This window comes from Aythya ferina, assembly GCF_964211825.1.
Source record: "Aythya ferina genome assembly, chromosome: 2".
NCBI lineage: Eukaryota > Metazoa > Chordata > Aves > Anseriformes > Anatidae > Aythya > Aythya ferina.
Genome location: NC_140297.1, coordinates 49,200,357 through 49,222,856, shown reverse-complemented (window position 1 = coordinate 49,222,856; position 22,500 = coordinate 49,200,357). Strand labels below are relative to the sequence as shown.

General features: G+C 38.7%; 2 long non-coding RNA genes across 2 annotated transcripts in view; one reads left to right on the top strand and one right to left on the bottom strand.

The window, feature by feature from the left end:
- LOC311431379 overlaps nt 1–22,500 on the bottom strand; it is a 401,329-nt gene that overhangs the window by 151,316 nt on the left and 227,513 nt on the right. The window lies entirely within an intron of this gene.
- Nucleotides 541–22,500, top strand: part of LOC311431378 — an 85,442-nt gene continuing 63,482 nt past the window's right edge. The window contains exons 1-3 of the long non-coding RNA XR_014689381.1: nt 541–869; nt 3,903–4,079; nt 5,601–5,651. This is a non-coding gene — a long non-coding RNA (uncharacterized lncRNA). The remainder of the gene's footprint in view (nt 870–3,902; nt 4,080–5,600; nt 5,652–22,500) is intronic.

The following is a 22,500-nucleotide window of genomic DNA, read 5'->3' as shown; positions in this document are numbered from 1 at the left end:
TGAGGGCCTAATTTAAATGTCTTTATGCTAATGCATGTAGTATGGGTAATAAACAGGAGGAGTTAGAGATGTACACACACCTGCATGCCTCATTGGCATTACAGAGACATGGTGGGATGGCTCCTGTGACTGGAGTGTTGGAATGGAAAAATAAAAGCTCATTAGGAAGGAGAGGTGGGAAGGGGGGGGGGAGAGGGGAAGGTGGTGTGTGGCAGGTTGTTGCCCTCTATGTCAATGAGCAGCTGGAGTGCATGGAGCTCTGCCTGGGGACGGGTGAGGAGCTGACAGAAAATTTATGGGCCAGGATTAAAAGGAGGGCAGGGGCAGGTGACATTACAGTGGGAGTCTGCTCCTGGTCACCTGATCAGGAAGACCAAGCAGATGAAGCTCTCTATAGAAAGGTAGAAATAGCCCCTTGGTCACAAGCCCCTGTCCTCATGGGGGACTTCAACCACCCTAGTATCTGTTGGAAGGACAGCACAGCAGGGTATAGGCAATTCAGGAAGTTCCTGAAATGCATGGATGACAACTTCCTTCTCCAATAAGGAACCAATAAGGAGAGGTACTATGCTGGACCTTACTCTCACCAACAAGGAGGGCCTGGTGGAAAATGTGAAGCTCAAGGGAAGCCTTGGCTGCAGTGACCACAACATAGTCCAGTTTAGGATCCTGAGGGCAGCAAGGAGGGAGCACAGCAAGCTCACTACCCTCGACTTCAGGAGAGTAGACTTTGGCCTCCACAGGGATCTGCGTGGCAGAGTACCACAGGACAAAGCCCTGGAGGGAAGAGGAGCCCAAGAAAGCTGGTTAATATTCAAGGCTCATCTCTTCCAAGCTCAGGAGATATGCATTCCAATGAAGAAAGTCAGGTAAAAACACCATGAGGCTTGCGTGGGTGAACAAGGAGCTCCTGGCCAAATTCAGGCGGAAAAAGGAGACCTAAAGAGGGTAGAAGCAAGGGAAGGTAGCCTGGGGGGGAATACGGAGAAATTGTCTGAGCAATTGTCCAGGGATCATGCTGGGAAAGCTAAATCCCTATTAGAATTAAATTTGGTCAGGGACACATCAAGGGCAACAAGAAAGGCTTCTACAGGTACATTGGTGATAAAAGGAAGATTATGGAAACTGCGGGCCCTCTCCAGAAGGAAATGGTAGACCTGGTTACCTAGGATATTCAGAAGGCTGAGGTATTCAATGACTTTTTTGCCTCAGTCTTCACGAGCAAGAGCTCTAGCCACATAGCCCAAGTCCCAGAAGGTAAGGCAGGGACTGAGAGAATGAAGAACTGCTCTCTGTAGGACAAGATCAGGTTCAATACCATCTAAGGAACCTAAAGGGTCACAAGGCCATAGGACCTCATGAGATGCGTCCATGGGTCCTGAGGGAACTGGAAGATGTCCACTGTCCACTCATATTTGATAAATTGTGGCAGTCTGCTGAAATTCCCACTGGCTGGAAGAGGGGAAACATAACTCCCATTTTTATAAAGGAAGACCCAGGGAACTATTGGCCAGTCAGTCTCACCTCTGTGCCTGGCAGGATCATGGAGCAGATCCTCCTGGAAACTATGCTAAGGCACATGGTAAATAAGAAGGTGATTGGTGACAGCCAATATGGATTCAGTAAGGGCAAATTGCACCTGAGAAATCTGGTGGCCTTCTACAACAGAGTGGATAGGGGAAGAGCAACTGACATCATCTCCCTGGACTTGTACAAAACATTTGACACTGTCCAAAATAATATCCTTGTCTCTAAATTGGAGAGACATGAATTTGACAGATGGACCACTCATTGGGTAAGGAATTTGCTGGATGGTTGCACTCAAAGAGTTGCAGTCAATGGCTTAATGTCCAAGCGGAGATCAGTGACGAGTGGTGTTCCCCAGGGTTTAGCATTGGGACCAGTGCTGTTTGACGACTTTGTCAGTGACATGAACACTAGGATTGAGTGCACCCTCAGCAAGGTTTTTGATGACACTAGGATGAGTGGTGTGGTTGACACACTGGAGAGAAGAGATGCCATCCAGAGGAATCTGGAAAGGACTGAGAGGTGGGCTTGTGTGAACTTCATGAAGTTCAACAAGGCCAAGTACCAGGTCTTGCACCTGGGTCAGGGCAGTCCCAACCACAAATACAGACTGGGTGGAGAATGGATTGAGAGAAAATCTGAGGAGAAGGACCTGGGGGTGCACCTGCAGTCCAGAAAAGTGCACCTGCAGTCCAGAAAGCCAACTGCATCCTGGGCTGCATCAAAAGAAGTGTGGCCAGCAAGTTGAGAGAGATGATTCTCCCCTTCTGCTCCATTCTCATGACAATCCTCCTAGAGCTCTGCATTCAGCTCTGGGGCCCCCAGCACAAGATGCACATGGATGTATTAGAATGAGTCCAGAGGAGGGCCACAAAGATAATGAAAGGGCTGGAGCATCTCTCCTATGAAGACAAACTAAGGTACTTGGGATTGTTCAGCTTGGAGAAGTGAAGGTTCCAAGGTGACCTTATAGAGGCTTTCCAGTACCTAAAGGATGCTTACAAGAAAGCAGAAGAGGGATTCTTTGTCAAGGAGTGGAGTGATAGGACAAGGGGTAAAGGTTTTAAACTAAAAGAAAGAAAATTTAGATCAGTTATGAAGAAGTTCTTTATTATGAAGGTGTTTATTATGAGGCACTAGAACAAGTTACCCAGAGAGGTTGTGTATGTCCCAATCCTGGAAGTGTTTAAGGCCAGGTTGGTGGGGCTTTCAGCAACCTGGTTGAGTGGGAGGAGTCCCTGCCTGTGGGGGAGATGGGGGGAGGGGGAGGGCTGAATTTAGGTGGTCTTTAAGATTCCTTCCAACATAAATCATTCTGTGATTCTATGATGTCTGTGAGGCCATCACAGTGCTGAGACTGCACTTTGAAATGGATTAGTCAGTGATAACTTTCTCCAGTTTTCAAGAGATTTCAAGATCACAGCTTTCAGTGTTTCAGATTTCAGTGACTACTGTTTCTCAGCAAAACTTTAGGCCAACAAAATCTTGAGAATGCCACTGAAAAGTTAGCGCTGGTTACCTTCTTGCCTTCTTGTAAAAATACCGTCTTTTACTTTTTCTTTTTTTTTAAAGATATTTTGTGAAGGCCATGTGCTCTGTCATGATACTGTAATATGCTTTTGACAGAGCAGTGGGGACATTTGTAAGTGCTAGAGTCAAAACAAATGACTCCTAGTCCATTTTACCCTCAATGAAAAAGCAAAATGAACTGTTATGTGCTTTTTCATTTGCCATTATTCTTTTTCATTTGCCACTTGCAGCCTTAACCAAAATGGTGTAGTTTAGAATAAACTTGAGATCCAGTGAATAGGATGCTTTTTTTTTACATCAAGTGCCTCAAGAAGATGTAAGGTTAAAGCCTAAATTTTTGATAGACTGACTTCCAGAGAATAATGTAGGTTTCTGGTATTAGGTAGAAACAGAAGATTGTCTAGGATATTATAAACCAGCCTCATTTCTTCATGTGGGCTATTCTCACCTCTGTTGGCAAGTCAGTCCTGAATATTCATGTCAACTTGCTCCTTAAAAAGTGTCTTTAATAATAAAGACAACAAATACCTTCACTAGTATGTTCAAGATTGCATTGTGTGTAAATACGAATGTAAATGTTGTTTTGTATACAGGAGCTAACTCTAAAGGAGTCTTTGAAGCCAGTGCCATGCTCAGACTGTGACTGCCAATGTTAGAAGGAGAGTGAAGGGTCCTCAGTTTTGCAGACTGATTGAAAAGCTCCCTTAATCACTTTTGGACAATAGCATTGGTGCTTTACTGACATAGTCTTAGCAATTTATTTCCAAGTTCTGGGCTGGCAATGAGATGACATACTTAAAAATGCAACTTGATAATTGCCTGCATTTTTTTCTGATTTCTTGCAGCAGTATCAAGTGCTATGGTCTTTGCCTTCCCTCTGGACTGCCTAGCTGTGAGCTGGCATGAGCTTACTCACTGCCCTCAGGTCTACCGCACTCCAAGTATCTGATATTTGAAGTATGGAAACATTGTGAAATGTAGCTTGCCTTGCATCTCCAGCTCATTTTTTTCTACCTGGAAAGGTATGGATATTTTAGGTTAGTGCTGAAACTTCCTAGTGATTCTGGACGTAGCTTCTGATGACCAGGACTCACAAACATTCTTATGGCTGTGATCTTGTAACACACTGAAAGTAACATATATAGCAACATGCTAACTGTAAATATCCCATGTAAGGCATCATACTGTATAAATTCAAGGGACTATTTTGCAATGAAATGCATTGCTATTCAATGACTTCGTATAGATCATTATTTTGATATCAGTTGATGCTGCACAAAATAGATTCTGTGCAAGTTCCTCCATGGAGTTAATTGAACGTGCATGCATCATAAAATAGTTTGCCAATAAAAATCTGATAATAATCTAATAAAGACAATTGGAGATAACTTCTGATGATATTAAAATCAGAAATAAACAATACACCTGAAAGACATTTTTGTATTTTAGTTTCAAACTCTTCAGGCTAAATAGGTCAAGTTTTTATGTCACTCCACTGATTATATTGGCATCACAATCTCTATTCGCTCATTTAAATGAGGGGAAAATAAGAACATTCAACATACCAAGAATGTTTGAAGGTTTTGCTTTTAAAAGCAAACAAATTTACTTTTGCATTTAGCAATTAGATTTTGATTTCTATTTCAGGCATCTTCTCAACAAAAGATCTAGAGTTCAAAAATTAAAGAGAGTTAAGGATGATGCACAGTAACTATCAAGAACTTGTAATCTTGTATTGTACTTTTTTTTTCTTTTCTTCTCTTCCTGTCTCTGTATTACACAAATTGTCCTTATCTTCTAGCTGTTTATTGTTTAACTCAAATATAGGCATCAATGTTCACAGTGCTTGGAGTCATCTCTTCGAAGAAAGTTTATTATGGGCTGATTGGATATTCAACTAGCTGGGACAAAACCAAAAACCCTGAAGTTTTGAACTCTTTCTTTGATGCTGAGTCTGTCTCTATTCTCAGCAAGAGAGATTCATTTATCCCAGGCATTCACCTCTCTCCCTCCCCTGCCATTTGTAGCAAGGTGGAAGCAAATGTCTAGCATACACATTCTTTCCCCAGCTGGATTCAGGTATAAAACTTTCTGACAACGAATAGCAGTAAAGGGACCAAAGCTAGCTCTGAAGATGAACTTAAGGCCCTTGAAATCTGTAGCATGCCAAGATAGCTTTATATATATATATATATTTGTTTTAATTTAAACTAAAAAAAAAATAAAAAAAATAGAAGGATGGGATGCTGAGATCATCTGTCACACCATCTGTGGTTGCCTAGCAGAATTACTCCAGCCTCGAGCTGGAGAAGCTCCCTTTTGCAGCTGAACTGCAGTTGGGGGTTTTATTAATACATCTCTCATTTATATAGCACCTTTCACTCTCAAGGATCCCAAAGTACTTGTTAAAGGATAAAGTTGAGGACCAAATACTGTTAGAGGAGGAGCAGATGGGGGAAAATTCCCTCCCTCCTGACCAGTGTCTTCAAAACTTTTCACCAAAGCATTTATTGCTGAATTTGTTATTCTGTTTTATTCCTCAGAGCATGGCTCAATGGGAGGTTGTGACCTTCGGGGCCTCGTGCAGCCAAGAGGTAATTTGTTCCTGCAGAGACAATTGCATAAATGCTTGTTTTATTTCTGTCTTATGTATGACTGACACAGTTTGTAAGAACCAGTTATCAAGCTTTATACATATACATGTATATACATATAGAGAGAGTACAGAAAATAACAAGGGGAAGAACAACTGCAGTCAGCTGGCATTCAGGAAAATTAAAAAAAAAAAAAAGACATAAAACATGTGGAGTAATCAGCAGTTTTCAGTCAAGTGGCATTTAAATGCTGCACTGATGCATAACCTGCCCTACTGTTCTGTGAGGTGGGAGGACAGGTGATATGTCAGCTGTGCTCTGCCATGTAACTACAGTAGAAGGGCTGAGTTAATGACAGACACAAGAGTTTGGATGAATGTTAACATGCTGCTATTTCCATGCCGAGATGAAGTAGCAGGGCCTGGATTTATCATTAAAAGAGACCCAAGAGGCTCTCACTGAGCCAGCTGCTAGGGCCCTAAAACATATGTCGCACCCTTCAGCTGTTCATCAGTACAAAAGGCTTCCATCTCAAAGCACTTGACCTTGTTAGCCTCAGCAGTGTCAGTGATATTTTCAACAGGGTGACAACAGATCAAGTATGAAGAAGAAAATCTCTTAAGGAGGATGTGTGCAGTCTGTAGCAAAACTATCACAGAAACGTAGCCTGTGGATAATGGCTGCTATTTCTGATGTTCAGGATTTGTAAAGTGGGTGGGCTGCTGCAGTTTTACGGAGTATTAGTAGACAACAGAAAAAGAAGTAGGAAGAAAATAAAAATATATTAGTGCCAAATAAATTAACTTCCCAGATTCTGAAATTTCCAAGCCTTCCTCCCCACCCCCCCAAATCCTTGTATTCTTACTAACTTCAGAGGAAGTTTTGCTTGAGTTGAGGGCTGAGTTGGGGGAGTTCTGAAACCACAGAGAATAATTGTAAGAATTACAGCAGAGGTATCACCCTAACATTTACAGGTAGTATTAACATGATGATGTACTGTGAGAATGCTTTAGCAGATTTGCTACTGTTACATAGCACTCAGGAAGGATAGTGCATCCTCTGATGTACGTAGGTTAATTCTAGTAGTCCCTTTACCCAAAAGCACAATGAAGTGTTGCTAATCAATTTTTTTCCTCAATGGAAGAAGTCACCATTTTCCTCCAAATCTGTCCATTTATTAGTTAAGGCCCTTCCCCACTAGAGTTTTGTGAAGATAATTTGCATGTATTTAATGTGCCTATGTAAAGTATGTAAAGGTATATCTGTATATTTTCTCCCTCTGAATTAAAAATGATGGTATTGTTTTCTAGTCTCATTCCCTGCTTATACAGACTTATATAGCACTAACCTTTAAATATATCAGGAGTGAAACACTCCATGCTTTACACATCTGCTGTGGAAGGATGGAGGCAGACAAAGGACAGAGAGCATGAGATGAAGAAAAAAAAAAAACACAACAAAAACATGACAGATGTTAGTTAGGTTGCTTAATGCTGTGCCAGAAGGCCCTCAGATGCTGTGGTGCTAAGCATAGATGAAAACTTGCACTGCGTATCATATAATTGAGCTGGACCTTCAGAATTATAGGTTTTTATTAAAAATCATCAGATTGTAAAAAAGTAACTGTTCAGGTGGCTGTTTTTGATTGTCTTCTCGTTATGATCTTTTGGGATTGCATTCTTTACCATTGAAATGATGCAATATCAGGTCATTTTCCCAGCACCTGAAAAAGGAGCAACATGCAAGATTGTGCTATATCTATAGGGACTATGGGTCATAGACAGCTGCCCTGTTTAGCTCTGAAGTAGGGCGTGGTTATTGAAGAAAGTGCAGAGCTGACAGGGGGAAGGGTCCTGGCCAGGAAATCCCTAAATCACATGAAGTGACCTGTGGTGGTAGTTGTGCTGAGCTGCGTTGGTAAAGTGTTGGGGGGCAAGGAATGCATTGCCCTGAAAAAGGGGTCTGAGGAGCTTCCAAGTTGGCTTTTTAGGGCCTGGAGGCTCTATGGTGGGAGTCTCAGGTGAAGCATCCCCTGCCTGCTTGATGCTGCCTGCTCTGGCGGGCATTTTGCAATCACCAATGTGCTGGATGTGGGCCAGGGCAAGGCACAGGAGTGAACCTATGGTCTACTGCTATGCCCGGAGGCCAGACTGCTGCACCTTAATGTTCAGCCTCCAACTGTCCTTGGCTCTCATACTGTGCATTTCTTGTATGCATCTCCCTGCCTGTGAACAGAATGGGAAAGCTATAGGTTACTCAGGCCTGCTCAGTTACACATGTATCTAATGTGAGAAAATGGATCATCTGATTAGGAACAAAAGGATAAGACATGCAAACATCTGTTTCTATCCAGGCACAGCAGATTAGGTATGTAATCCCTGGGTTGCTGAATACTGCTTTCAATTACTTGAGCAGAACTGGAGTTCAGCATCTTTTAGGAGGGGGCTGGAGTTTTGGTGAAGTAATGTTGCAGTTTTCATTGTTTCCTAATGCAAAATTGTGTTACAATGATACTTGAAAAGCATGTGAACATTACTTTGATAGCCAATGCAGAAAGCAGATACAACACTTTTTGGTGGGATAATTTAATGTATCTTTTTTTTTTTTTTTTTTATACAGAAGTGATTTAATGATGTGTGAAGTCTGACAAGTAAATCTCCTTAATGATTCTCACCACAATGAACATAGAAAATAGCTCTTTTTTTTCATACAATACAATATGTATTAGATAACAGTTGGTAACTGATGATATGGGAGATCAATTCTGCAAGCTGCAGAGCACCTGCAGTTCTCATTGACTTTGATAAGAGTTGGAAGTACTCAGCACTTCAGAGAATGTTTCCAGTACCCTTCAGGATTGAGTTTACCAAGAAATTTGTTTCTTGAACTGTAATTTAGTTATTGTTATGTTAACGCCTCAATCTTTTGATGCAAAGCAACTGCAGAAGAGGGAAAAATATCTTCAGTGAAGATCACTCTGGAAGTGATTAAAATACTTTATGGCATCATTGTGAGCACTGTACAACAAAGAATACATCAATAGATTAAAATAATACCTCAGATATACATGTTGCAGTGGTAGGATTCTTACTTCTAATGTAGGAGTTTCTTTTAAAAAGATATAAAATGAGAAAATTCAGGGCATGAAAGCCACAGAGTTATTACTTTTAGTAGTATATGTTATTTTGCTGATTGTGAAATGAAAATATTTATAGTCTCAAATATAAGTGGTTGTAGACATATTGATGTATTTATATGAACAAGTCTTAAGCCTCAGATCCAGTGTGATTTTATATACTGGAAAGTGAATATTTAAGGTAGAGAGAAAGAAAGACAGGAGAAACAGGGATAAAACTTAGGAGATAAAACATGAGGCTGTGCACACAATTGGGCTAATGCTTTCTTTTATGTGCACAAAAAAAAAAAAAAAAGAACAAATGATTGTATTAATAGTACGAGATCTTATGTGTGCAGTAGGACTGATTAGGAAAAGAAAAAAATGATGTCAGAAATTATGAGGTACTAATGAGCTTCTTCCACTCCTGTCACTGCCTGAGGCACTGGGTGGTCACACTTCCAGGACACACCTTCAGGGCTGTCCTAGCTCAGTGACTTGTGGGATGCAATTAAAACTGCAGTATGTTTTTAACAGCTTTGTTGGTAGCTTTTTGTAGTTCCATGTTGGAGTAAAATTAATCTTGCTACCCAAATATGTCATTAGAGATTGCAAGCTTCTTTGCAAGCCATCTAAATGAGGAACAGAAGATCTAAGAGGCACAGAACATCCAAGAGGAACAGAAAAATGAAGGGGTAAGGTGGGAATGGAAGTCTGTTGTGTTCATTTTGTAAGGCCGCAAAGCACAGAGGTGGTAGGAAGATAACGCTGCCTGCCTAGGCTCCCACAGTTGCCTGGCCTGATCTCGAGCTAGAAAAGGAAGGAAGATGGTGACGGAGGGCTGCACCCACGGTGTGCCTGGAGGCCGTAGGTCCAGTGTGGGAACATAAGTCTGCACTCTATTAAGGTTTGATGTCCCCATCCCATGGAGCTGATTTCTGCTAGTTTTGCTGCAGCCCTGCTGTCTTAAATTACCCCTGCTGAGTTTTTCAGACCCTAAAAGTAAAGAAGTTCTTATAATGAATCTTATTTTACTATGTGCCAAAATGAAGGGCCTCCTCCAGCTCTTCTCCTCAGCTAGGTGAGAGCATCTGTCCTGTATTGTGGCTGCAGCCCTTCATGGTGCCTTGCCACATCATCAGTCCCTTAGATGGCTCAGGGAGAGAGAAAATTCTCTTCTGAGGCTGGGAGTAGAATAGTATGCTGCAGCTTGCTGGGAAAATAAACACAAAACAAATGTCCTTGATCTGTGGTTGTTGTCAGATGTCCAGGCACCATGACCTAGGTGAAGCACCCAAATACCACCAGTTATGTTGTTTCCTCTGTTTTCTTTTGGGTACAGCATCAGCAGGGATGTGAGAGGAGACTTCAGGGTTTTACAAACCTGCCTGCGGGTGCTTCGGAAAGGAAATCAGATGGATGAACTCCTGTCTCCCTGTTTCTTGAAGTGTACTCAGCCGAGGGGTAAAATACTGATTTACCAGTGGGAGAGGAGTGTTTGTGTAAGGCACACCTAGGAGATCTTGAGCATTAGCCCATGATCATTTGTCTTTTTTTTTTTTTTTTTTTATTTAATCTTTAAGAGAATAGTGTAAGTGGTGGAGAAAATAGAAATGCTCTGTTTGAATAAGCTCCCAGTCCATCTCACTTCCACTCATTACAGAATCTTGAATTCTTTACAGATAGTATAGGCACAGTTTTAACATATTAATAGCTTAAAAACAAAACCTTTAGCCTTATATTCTTTTCCACACTAGGAAATACCCCACACATTGTGTAGACAGACTGAGATAATATTACGCAGCACTTAAAAATGACTGAAATGACTGATGCTGTATGCTCATCTGCTCCTTGTCATTTGATATTCCTCTATGTCTTTATTCTTCATCACAGCAATGCTAGAGACTTGTATTATAGATGAGTAAGATTAACTTAATACATTGTTTGCCCACATACTCCCTCCATCTGCCTGATGTCATATGCATGTCTTTGTATGCTTTCCTTTTGAAGCAATTTTCCTAATTGTCACTTGGATTTGCTTTGGTCCTTACTTTCAGTAAGTGGGGCTGGAGGGCTACTGCAGTTCCTTCCAAGTGGCAGATGACCTTCTAGTACAGCACTTAGAGCAGGGAGCACTCGAGGAACGTTTGCCTCCAGCTATGCCCTCATTTCTTTGCTTACACCAAAAAAAAAACAGTTTAACTGGCATGTTTTGCCTACTCTGGTATGCCTGTGTGTTAAGGCTTATTTCCACTTCTTTGTGATTGCAAAGCTACTGCAGTGTGAGGAGATTCCACTGAACTGAGCCATTTATAAGTATGTGCAAATACACACACTTCTTTCTTGATCCAGTATGTTATAACACAGTACAGAAGAAGCTAGTGACTTATTCCACAATTCTCTTCAAATAATTTTCTGCCAGGCATTTGGTTTGGAAATGGAATAAAACCTTAAGACTTAAAACTTTCCTTAATTTTTTGACTTCTTATTTCTTGTGTGTGTTTTATCAACTCCCTTATTTTTTTCTTCGCTCCTACATGCTGACACAGCACCAGTTTTCTTGTCTAATTTTATAAACTGTTCAGCCGTGCCGTTATTCACTGTTTTCTTTTAATTACGTATTCTTGTTAACCTCTTTATCCTTTCAAAGATGCAGATTGTGATTGACATGTGGTATTAATTAAGGCATATAATTTATGACATCGGAGCTTGAAATTAATAAGTGACAATACAATTACATGGTTTGCCTAATTGTCCTTCAGTAATATAAAGATTGACACTTACTGTGGCATTCGAAGCTCTCAAACAGATAATACAGCTGAATGTAATCACCAGTGAATCTAAAGTAAACAGATCCATTGAAAGGAACAAGCTGTTGGCAAAATACTTCTGCTGTGGCCTTGTTTTATTAAATAAATGAATCTATATGTACAGGTTACTCTTAGAATTAAATTCAAATTATAATGTTTCCAGGACTTTTAGTTGTAAATACTCAATGTTCTGCCATTTTCACTGATATTTTTCTTTCAAAATTTTACTCACACCTGGCAAAGTGCCAGCAATTCAAACAGTAACATTTGTTCTTGTTGATCCTATCCACACCATTGCAATTTTCTTTACATCTCTATATAATCATCTAGAGATTGGCAACTTGAAATATTACTGGAATGCTAAATTCCTCCTTGTTAATAGTATAGATTTGGTCTTAGAGTTGCTGAGGAATATGAGAAGTATTATTTGGGTGAATGCTGTTAGCAGATTTGGGATTTTGAAACCAATTCAAACAGCATCCTTGTTTTTAACTGCAAACTTTCTCTCGAGTTCAAAATCCTTGTAATCTGGTCCTGTGACTTTGTGGTAATGCCCATCAAGTTTTAACTATTTTTGTCAAAAGGAAAATATAAATGTGTTATATGTGGATGAGACATACAGGTTACCATACTTGTAATCTCTGTAGCTTTGTTTAAAGGAAATCCATAGTTTTGTGTTATTTCAAGGAAATTCAGTGGAGAACTGCATGAATCTAGACTCAAAAGTTCTGAAAAAATGCTTATATTGAAAACCTTACTGTATATCTTCCTGTTACTCTATGCTCTTCCTTTGTGGAATGATACAAACATACAATATAAATAAGCCTTATGTCTGAATATGTGCAAACCCTGGGGCAGCAAGCCAATGAGTGAAAGAGAAGGGTGTCAATGGGCTGAGCTCTGTGCTTTCATCTGTACCTGGTTAGGAAGAGATGACAAAGCTGTAGGTGACTGCTGGGCTGCAGAACCAATACCACGTGTTTGGCACCTCTCAGCCTCATATGACCACAGCTCTGGTTTCCTATGCAAACGGTTCAACACTGCTGCATCCCATTACTGGGGTAGCAATTTTCTAGCATAAGATCAGGTGTGTATTACCCCATCCACTTAAAAACAGTGCTATGCCTCTAAAGCTGTGGGCCTTTGAAGTAAACTGTAAGTGTAGAAAGGCTTTAGATTATTAGAATTTACCTTTTAGATGTACTCCTTGCAGATAAGCAAATGAAAAATAACTCCTTAATAAAAGCTAAAAGTCTTCCTCAATCACACAGTTAGCTTCCTCTTGTCCTATCACTTGTTGCTTGGGAGAAGAGACTGAACCCCACCATGCTACTTGAGGTAACAACAAGGTCTCACCTGAGACTTTTTTTTTCCTTCCCAAGCTTATTTAGCTTGGAAGAAAACAGATCCCTCAGCTGCTCCCCATAAGACTTGTTCTCTAGACCCTTCACCAGCTTTGTTGCCCTTCTTTGGACATATTCCAGAGCACCTTGATGTCCTTCTTGTAGTGAGGGGCCCAAAACTGAACACAGTACTCAAGGTGTGGCCTCACCAGAGCTGAGTACAGGGGGACAATCTCTTTCCTAGTCCTGCTGACCACGCTATTTCTGATACAAGCCAGGATGCCGTTGGCCTTCTTGGCCACCTGAGCACACTGCCAGCTCATGTTCAGCTGTCTATTGACCAATACCCTCAGATCCCTTTCCGATGGGCAGCTTTCCAGCCGGTAGTGTTGTGTGGGGTTGTTGTGACCCAAATGCAGTACCCAGCACTTAGCTTTGTTGTACTTCATACAGTTGGTCTCAACCCATTGATCCAGCCTATCCAGATCATTCTGCAGAGCCTTCCGACCCTCAAGCAGATCAACCGTCTCATCAAACTTGGCGTCATCTGCAAACTTACTGTTTTCTTCTTCTATTTTATTTTCTTCTTCTATTTCATTTTCTTTTGCATTTTAGAATGAATTTTAAGAACTTGATTTTCAGAAATGCTTTTTATCTTTTTATGTATTAAAGATTTGAAACAGCAGTCAATGAGAGGTCTGGCTAATGGCATGATTTGAAATCTCAAAGTCTAAATTACTGGATAAAAAGTGTATGGAGATGTCAGGATGCATTGTTAAACTTATTCAAATTTATCTTCCTTATTATAGTTCAGTACACATGATACAGTGCATTATACGTGCCTGGTGCCTTCTGCCAGAACCTGTCACATAATTTACTGTCTGAATTGACTTCTCTGTTTTGAAAACCTCAGGTTTTCTTATGGTTCAAAAAAAAAATCATACATGGACTTATGAGGAGGGCTTTACTTTTTTTTTTATTATTATTTCATTTTTTTTTCCCCCAGCATATTTTTAACAATGTTGTTATCTATTCTCAAAGCCCAGAGGTGGTGATAAGGAAAATAACCACAGGTAAAATGGGAGTGAATGGCCAAACAAGTCATTGCAGAGCAACTGTTCTGAAACCGTAGAAGACTTAAAAAATAAAATATAATAAAATACACAGCTTAAACTCTATATACTAATGAAATAAAAAGGTTACTAAAGAAATAAAAACCACGGCTTAACCTAGATATAGTATAGGTTTTTTTTTGTTTTTTTTTAAGCTTTCCTAAGTGGGAGGGAATGTCAGAAAAGTAAGCCAAGTTTAAGTTGTGAAAGAATTTCTAAAGAATTCAGCATGGTCTTATCTTTATTCATTATATTATTCTACTCCAAACCTAAAGCCCTGCGGAAGGTAATTGGAGTGTTCAGAGTTCGGACTGGAGACAAGGCAGAGTTGAGCTGCCTGTGAATAACACTGCACATCTCAATAAATAATTCTTGATTTCATTGTCATTTCATTGAAGTGGGTAAGGAAGGGTGACTTGGTTAAAACAAATGCAGATCGATTTGTCAAGCAACATGCTTCAACCTTGGGTGCCTATGCATTATGATCAATAATGTTTACAGTCTTCCTCCGTCTCCTCAAAGAGAATGTGCCTCTCATTGAAGGGAATGAGATTCTGTTCTGTTTGTGACATTTTGCAACCGTGGAAGCCCATTTCTGGGATTTCTTTTTTGTTGTCGTTGTTCAGTGTTGGTAGAGAAATGAAGATCATCAAACATGCAAGATATGAATGGTCATGTGCATAAACCTTTTTTATTTTTATTTTTTTTTAATAGAAAGAACAGAGATCGATAAAGCCCAGAAAAAGAAGGTAACAGCTGTAAGCAGCCTTGTACTGGGGCTGTAATCCTGATGAATAATGTTGCTGTCATAACAGCAGGGATAATTTAATGCTGACACTTAGCAGCATGATAAATAGCTTGTCAGACATAGGCAGTGACAGAGTCAAGTGAAACTGCCCATGACAAGTTCTGAAATATTAATCTTCTACTAGACTGTGACTGTGCTGAAGGGGCAGCAGCATACAGAAGACTGGGAGGGGAGACACTTTGTAATATAAACAAATGTACTTTAGGAAAAAATGCTTTTATTGCACAGACATCATTCCCTTTACAAGGGCTACTATTTATACTATTTCTGTACAATACACGGAACATTTATGCTTTGCAACAGTATATAGTAATTTTTCTGCATATTCTCTGACATCAGTTCTCAGATGCATTCTCCTTCTTACTGGTAAAAGGCTTTTTAGTTTTAGAGGTGTTTTTTTTTTTTTTTTTTTTTTTGGTGGAGATGAAGTTAAATTAAGATGTATTTCCTATCATTTCTTTTCCAGTCCATCTACCCTTCTTTCAGAGATTTTTCAAATTTATCTAGGATCCTTATTGTAAATATCACATAAGCAACATGTCAGAATTCCCCAGTCCAAATAGCAATTGATTTATTAACTGCTTCTCCATTAGAGATGATCTAGGGTAATGGTGGACTTAACAGCCACTAGTTATTCAAACCAGGCTATTTGTTTAGATTTAATTTGCTTAGTAAAGTACTATGCTATTTTGATCTTCAGGGAGATGATTCATGCACTGCTCTATGAATTATGTATCAGAGACTCTTGCATCCCTTTTGGGTACTGGTTTGATCACCAAGACTCCTCATGGTATGCAAGTCATCAGGACTGCCAACAATAATAACTTAGAGAGGTGCATGTGGCTAATGTTGGTGCCACATCAATGGTCCACTGGTAGCAGTGTTGGGAAACATAAGTTCACTAGTTTGCCACATTTGTAATCATATGCCTATGATTACAATTTAAAAGGTGCTGAGCACAGCAGAAAGATAAAAGGCTTAACTGTTAGAAAGGTTCATTGTCATCTTTAAGTTAATAGTACTGTAACTTCTGTCTTGAATTGTCTTTTGTAAATTGAGCTGTCAATGAAGCATTGGCTCAAGGTCTTATTTACTCATCAGTACAGTGTGGATGTTATGAGACTGCAGTGTGTTTGGTTCCACAGTATGTAAGAGTCTCTGTATCTACCCTGACAACTTATTGCCTTATCAGCTTTGGAGAAAGGTATCTGAACAAGGTCTGGGGTGGCTGAAGGATGAACCACTGATGTATTCAGTGGTTTCCTTCTCCAATAAGCGTGTTGTCAAAGTGCCAAGTAGTGCAGTGCAGAAATCACAGAAAAAGAAAACTAGTACAGTTATATGAAAGACCACTGGTAGTTAGGTAGAAGGCAAGCAAAAGGCTGCAAAAGTTAAAATTATAGTTCTTAGTATAAGAACAATTTCTTTGAGTTCAGGGAAGTATGATGAATACAGATTACACTGAGGCAGAATTCAGAGCCAAGTTAAATGAAATGGGATTTTGCTTTGGAGCAGAGGGGCGAAGGCTTCTTCACCCTTTTTTTTGTGAGAGGAGGAGGTTATATTCTCCTTCTAAAAAAAGCTCAGTGTGCACAGTATGCTCTCTTCAATAACATTAAGATTTCAATGTATTTCATTTAAAAAGGGTTTTAATGCAGAAATCACTAAACATTGCTGTAGCTCTAAACGTAGAATCAGTAGGTTAAAATAAGATCCCAGATCTAAAAACTCTTATTAGCAGGAATTGTCTTCTAAAGTGAGTCAATCAGTTGTTTCTAAAATAAAGTAGCATACACAATGAACTGGCCAGGCCTGAAATATACTGGGCTAAAAAAATCGGAATGGTTTGACCCATTTTATATGGAAAGTGATTTTTTACCTTTCAGAGTTTGAGAAACACAGCTCTCTAGGTACATACATTTTCTGAAGGTGGCATATATCTTCTATAATATCCTGATCATCTTATGGTTTAGAGTCTGAATCAGCCTGTTGGTGTTGATAGGTAGTATTACTTATCTAGATGAAATTTATTCTGAAATTTTCACATCAAGATACTTTTGCCTTTCATGCTGCTGTCTCCAGTGGTGAAAGGTGGTCTGTTTTGCGCATCAGCTCCAGTGCTAAAAGAAGATTACTTAGGCTCATCAATTATTATGATAAGCACAGTGCCACAGGACTTCTTGGTTTTGATTTTTAAATGTTTTTTAAAATGTTTTAAACAGGAAAATGTTTTATTTTTCTTTTTGGTTTTATGCACACAAACTTATATAACATGTTCCATAAGAAAATTCATTTAATGATTCTGAGAGAAATTTAAATTTTACTAAAATCCAAAAATATAAGTTTAGTTTTTTTCCTCTTACCAGGTTTTCTGTATTTAAGACTGACATACATGCCATAGTTTTCTGTCACCTTTTAGTACCAAAACTTTAATCTAGATCTTGCTGTACTGAGTTTTGAGATTTCTACTCATTCTCTACACATCCTTGTTTCAGTGTTAGTTTTGGTGCTAGTGTTTCATGAATTCTTTAAAAGTTCATGTCAAAAAAGATGCTTGGCAAACAAAATTATGAGGTGAAAAAAGCGAGAATTTTCAGATCCAGAAAAATTATTCTTGGCCAGGTGTAGTAGACAATATCATCTGAGTTAATGTGGAATCTTAATATAGTGTCCTAGACAGTTATGAGCTGCTGATGCAAAATATTGGCAGAAAATATTTTGCTAAGCTTGCAGCTAATGAAATTGAGAATTAGTGTTTGTCTGTACTTTGCTAATTTCTCTGTACATCTGATTTATTCCATTTGCATTAATATGGATTTAGAATTATCGTGGATCAAACTGTTACCCAGTCAGTTTGCTATTTAACTGTATTTAAATGTATTTAAATTTAAAAAATAATAATCTGACTGGCTTAATTTTTATGGAGTAGAAAAACAACTAGTTTTAAGAACCCTGATTCTGTTTGTTAGAATATAGGAGTAACTCTTTGAAAGCATGTATAACTTTTTTTTTTTTTTTCCAAAAAAAGGGGGGAGCAGAATAGATTTGGTAAGTTCCCATGTGACAACACCCTAAAGAACCTGCAAATAACAAACCTAGGATAATTTTTATATAGTGTAACTGCATTAGAGGGATTTACTTGTTCTCTCAGTCCCATCCAGTCATCTGCTCTCCCTGTCCAATTGAAATCAGATACAATTTTGTGGGAAAATGAATGAGACCTTTCAATCTTTTCTATTTCTATTCTGGGTAATACATTTCCTATCCATGTTATAAGGCAAGCTTGACAGGGGTGAAAAGAATTGTTTTGCCAAAAACTTTGAGGTGACTTTACTCTGTACTAAAAGAAAGGGTAGAGAGCTGGTGGACCATAGATTAGTATATTCCTGTAGGATGTGAGGCACTAAAATTTTAATTTCCTTTTGTTGTTGTTTGTTGTTGTTCTAGTTATTGGTTTATAGAGAATAGTTATTTCTTTTTAACCAACAATTGACCAATACTTTGTCTCCCCTTTTTACCAGCAATTCCTTCTTTAATATCAGATATCTCCCAGATGGAAGGTTTCAAAAAATATGTGTTTCTGTGAAGAACTCTGGTTTTGGGGAGAGCTCCCCATTAGCTCAGTTAAACAGTAAATTAGTAATTATATATTATGTACATTTTGTAAAACAATTTTTCAACTTTTTTTTGCCTACCAACCTGTTCATATTACAAATTTAAAAACTCACATTTTGAAACTTACTGGTACTAAAGGGAAGAGAAATTGTTATAATGAAATTGTAATTTTAATGATGCATGACAAATTCATAGCAGGGATGACATTTTAAAAGGTACAAAAAGTAAGTTCTCTTCAAGCCTAGAAAATACACCAATAATTGGATCCATGTTAGAGGAGTGTACTATTTCGTACTATTTCAGCTGAAGTCTGTGTAGTTTGATATAACTGCCTAAGGGACAGAAATTGTTTGTAGACAGAAAACCTCTGGAACATTTTATCTGTACAATATTTCTCTCTTGGCTATTTCTTAGAGACTTTCCAGATTCACAAAGGAACTGGTGTTCAGTACTAAATCTTGTTGGAAAATCTACCTAATCCCTTAAGTAGCCCAACACCCCAGTGTTCTTACTGAGGAATTCTCAGTATTGATTCTGGACTGTATTTTCTCATTGTTTTGCCAAACTCTGATTCACCTACTGGTTATATGACGGTGCTGATGAGACCAAGTTCATTATTTGTGCTGGCTAGTGTGTGGGTTTGTGTGCCTGTTGTGTGATACTGTTGGCACACCTAGTCCCTTCTACATTAAAGCAGAGCCAAAGAGTCATCAGAAATAGAGCTAGAGTCATCTGAAGATGTTGATCATGGTGCTCGAACACAGAAGGTCATCTAATTTGTTCATAATGACTGCCAAGTCTGGAGACTACACAATAACATTAGGTAATTTATACCAATGCTTCCTGTTAAAAGTTTTTCTCGTTCTTCTCTTGTTAGGGGTGAGGAAGAAACATATTTTTTCTCTAAGGAAACAGACCAGTGTAATTGCATATAGTAATTGGCTCTGACTACACTGAATGAATAAGTATGCTTGCAGTTTGGGGAAGACAGCACTTGCAGTAAAACAGCTGTTTACAGAGCAAAAGGCGATACAAGAGGCCAGACTGGTAGCAGCAAAGTTTTTTTTTTTTTTTTTTTTTTTTTTTAATTTTCTCATATGTTATGTAATTGAATTAAGTGTAGGAGAGTTGAGACAGTGAGGAGACTTGTTAAATATACAAACTAAGTATTTGGACCTAAAGATTTCTTGACTTAAAAGTAACATTCTGAAGTAGGTACTTAAAGGAAGAAGCTGTTGTACTTACCTATGTGATAACTCTATAGTTTATCTGATAGTTGTCACATAAAGACTAATGAAAGTAACAAGATTGTCCTTAAACAACAACAAAAAGTACTTGATTATATTATATCTATTCTGTCTAGTCTTGATTCCGTTGGAAAATTGCCCAAAATATAGTCTTATTGTAATTTTACTGATAACTTATGACATACGGATTATCACAAATATATAAAAAAATAAAACCACAAAATTACAATTCCTATCTGAATAAACTGTTCATTAATACAGAATTGCTATGTTTTATAGTCAAACATTGTGAAAACTCTTGTTCATGAATGCTGGGATCAGTGTCATATGGTTTCTTGGATCATCACAGCTGAAAATAATGTATGTTTCTTGCATACATTATGCTTCTTGCCATCAGTCAAAACTTTAGATTCATTAGCTGATTTAGAAAAAAAATAATCTGTTTGGCCCACATTATGATATTTCCAATGAATAAAAACCAGTAGCATACCCCTTTTAGCATCACTTCATGGCTATTCGAATGATAGTGGTACTTTTACTTAGTGGAATTCATTTTTCTTTTCTGTACTGTGGTATGTTATAGGGAATAGATGTGTAATACTCTGGAACTACACAACTGTCAAATTCCTGGACTTCGTAAACGACTTGATTAAATTAAATGTCATTAGGAACAATTTTGCTAGGCTTTTGCTTACTTGTAAGAGTTGGTATGTTTGCTGGCAATTTCTCTTCTGGTCCTCCCCCCCCCGCCAAATGATAGCTTCAGAAAAATATGTGCTATGGCATTTTGTGTAGCAGGAAATAAATAAATAAAAAAATGAGAAGAGCTATTTAATTAGAGTGATCCACACCTGTTACCTGTCTGTATCTCCTCAGCTTTGCATTAAAATGTTAATTGAACACAGATGCAGGATGGGCCCAATCCTCTTGGTATGGAGTACCCTCGACATTAATATGAATTAACACAGTTGGCCTAAGAGGCAGAACTGCCTTTTGTCCCTGCACAACCTCCTTCTTTTTCCTTAAGTACTGATGAGGTGGCAGGACTTTTACCACTATGCAAATTGTACAATTTTTAGGAGTCTAGTTTTATATTAATCCTTGTGTACAGTTATATTTTTGTCATTACATGAGTACAATAAAATTATAAACTGTAGATTGCAGGGTTTTAAAATGAGCCTGAATATGCTGAGGTTGAGCAGGAATTGAGTTAATACAAAGGCAAGAGTACACCTGAACCACTTCCTCCCCACTGCATCATAGCTCGTTGTCATTCCCTTCCCCTTCCCTCTCCTCCTCTCCCCTTCCTCCAAACTGCTGTTGGTAGAAGACTCAGGTAACAGCAAACCACTCTGTAAGGGAACAGGCTCCATGGCAGTTGTTGCTCAGATGGCCAGACCCTTGTGTGCTGCTAGAGCCCTCCTGTTCATCTCAGCTGAAGTCTGCTCCTTCTCCGAGAAGTCTCTTGTGTCCATTACTGCTGGCTCCCCTCCACCCACCTGCCCCAAGTCCTGAGCAATCTGCTGTCTTAGCAGTAACAGACTATTCAGAATTTATTTTGAAGAACAGTATTTTTATGAAGTATCATGGTAAAAAAAAAACAAACAAACAAAAAACTAATAAGGATGCTAAGACATAGCACATAAATTAAATATGTAAATGTAAATTCGTTTAATTTTTGAGCATGTGAAAGAATATTTTGCTGTTTAAGTATGATACTGTATACTTGTCATAAACAAACTTACAAAAGAGCAGTTATGCTTGTGACTTTGTTTTCCCTTACCCTCCTATTGTCAAAATAAAATTTCAGATGGTGTGGACATCATCTCTGTGTAGTCTTCAAAGGATGATGGGAAAAGACACAGATGATCTTTATAAGACTGATAAATTTTTGGTTGGTTCACACTGAAATGATTTGACAAGGACAGCATGTTTGTTGCTGCTTAGAAAGGCTGGAAACTTTATATAGAAGCTTAAATTGATTTGAGTCTCAACCGCCTTATCTTAAAATGTTTAGAAGTAGGAAAGTTTTTATGATTTATTGCTTGAAAGCCAAGAACTCTCTTGCTGAAAAAATGACATGGCAATACATACCTGTTAACCCCATGTTTTCTGAACCTGTAAACACAATCATTATATAATTTTACATGTAAGAAATTTATTTTTGGCTTTTTTTTTTCCATGTGCTGAGTACTCTCTAGTATTTTTTTTATAATTGAGAAGAGTGTGTTTAAACAAAGAACCAATTTATTGAGTCACACTCAGTGCGTTCTTTCCTAATGCCAGCAGATTTACTAGTTCTTATGGCCTTTCACAGAAAGTTCTGGCAAGAGGTTTTCATGAGATTTTGACTTTCTCAGAAATGCTTTTGGAGAAGAGCGCAGACATTTGTCCAATGTACAGTAGACCCTTTACATAGTGAAGATCTTGAGAGCTGCAGATGAGTGGCAAAGACAAGCAGAGGTGAAGTTCACCAGCTGATGCAAGGGCCGTTTGAGAATTGGTGTTCTCTTGTGACTACACTCATTTAGTAGGGTCTAATTAAGTGACAGAGGAATAGCTTGGCTCATCTCCCTCAGCTGGACAAAGAAAGTATGCAGTTTCAAAGTGCTGCCTATTGTTTGCTGTCTTCTGTGTTGCCAAAAGCACAGTCTGATCCTTGTAGCATAGGAAAATGAGGAAGGCACCTGTAATACTGCAGCTATATTGCAAAAATGATTTATCAGGGGAGGCTGATTGCATCCTGGGGTTGCTCTGACCTGTAGTAACTTACCATGGACAGAAAGTGGTCATCAGTGA